Source organism: Aplysia californica, unplaced genomic scaffold (genome assembly GCF_000002075.1).
Source record: "Aplysia californica isolate F4 #8 unplaced genomic scaffold, AplCal3.0 scaffold00627, whole genome shotgun sequence".
In the NCBI taxonomy this organism is placed as follows: Eukaryota; Metazoa; Mollusca; class Gastropoda; order Aplysiida; family Aplysiidae; genus Aplysia; species Aplysia californica.
In genome coordinates, this window is record NW_004797897.1 from 7,916 (window position 1) to 9,213 (window position 1,298).

Below are 1,298 nucleotides of genomic sequence, written 5' to 3' on the forward strand. Positions count from 1 at the left end.
GAGGAGGAGGAGAAGGAGGAGGAGGAGGAGGAGGAGCGGTACGGGTGCCGGGGGAGATAGCATGCCCTGTGGTTGTCAACAAAGTTACACTGCGGGGGGCTCTCGTGGCCTAGAGGTTAAGGTGTTCGCCTCTCTTTCAATAGGTCCAAGCTTCGAATCCAGATAGCGACGGAACATTTTCTTCTCTAATATCGTAATTTTTTTCCCTTCCACCTCCTTTCCTGCTCTCCAACAATGTTCTGTTGTCTTCTTTCGTCTCTACTTTCTGCCCCCACCCCCTCACCTCCTTCGCCCCCTCCTCTGGGCTCCTGACTCTTTCTGCAGCCTTTCTGCCGCTTCTCCTAGGCTCCTTCTTACTGCTGTCTATCTGCCACACCCCTGATGTTATGGTAGGAAAGATCTACACCTAGCCTTCTTGGACAAGGGTGAAAAATTTCGTGTGCAAGTTGAGCACGTTAAAGATCCCTTGGTGGTCTAAAATCAATAAGAGTAGGCTTCGGCCACCACCGGGAAAAAAAATCAAAATGTCCTATCAAGTGAAAGTGCTTGGTGTGCCCCGTGCGCTCACATGACCTTATGTAGTTGCCAGCGCCGTAAAACACTTACCACAACGTTACGTTGCTGTCAGTGGTGCGGGAGAAAGGGAAGAAGTGTGGGAGTGAGAGAGGGAGTGTGGACATGAGGGGAGATGTGTATGAGTGAGAGAGGGAGTGTGGACATGAGGGGAGATGTGTATGAGTGAGAGAGGGAGGGTGGACATGAGGGGAGAGAGGGAGGGTGGACATGAGGGGAGAGAGGAGGAAGGAAGGGAGGGAGAGCATGAGTGAGAGAGGAGGAAGGAAGGGAGGGTGGACATGAGGGGAGAGAGGAGGAGGGAAGGGAGGGTGGACATGAGGGGAGAGAGGGGGAAGGAAGGGAGGGAGAGCATGAGGCAAGGAGGGAGTGAATGAATGAGGGGGGGGGAGAGGGAGAGGGAGAGAGAGTGAGAGTGAGGGAGGGAAAGAGAGAGTGAGAGAGAGAGAGTGAGAGAGAGAGAGTGAGAGACAGGTGAGAGAGAGATAGAAAGAGAGAGAAAGATGAAGGAGGAAGAAAGTGTACGAAAAAGGGAGGGACGTAGAAAGTGCATGAGGAAGTGAAAGAAGCATGGAGGGGGTGTATGAGGGAGTGAAAGAAGCATGGAGGGGGTACATGAGGAAGTGAAAGAAGCATGGAGGGGGTGTATGAGGGAGTGAAAAAAGCATGGAGGGGGTACATGAGGAAGTGAAAGAAGCATGGAGGGGGTGTATGAGGGAGTGAAA

The 1,298-nt window shown here is 52.5% G+C and overlaps 1 protein-coding gene across 1 annotated transcript in view; it reads left to right on the plus strand.

Annotated features, from left to right (window-relative positions):
• Positions 1 to 1,298, plus strand: part of LOC101852046 (transcription initiation factor TFIID subunit 1) — a gene marked incomplete at its 5' end in the record, with an annotated part of 8,686 nt that overhangs the window by 2,046 nt on the left and 5,342 nt on the right.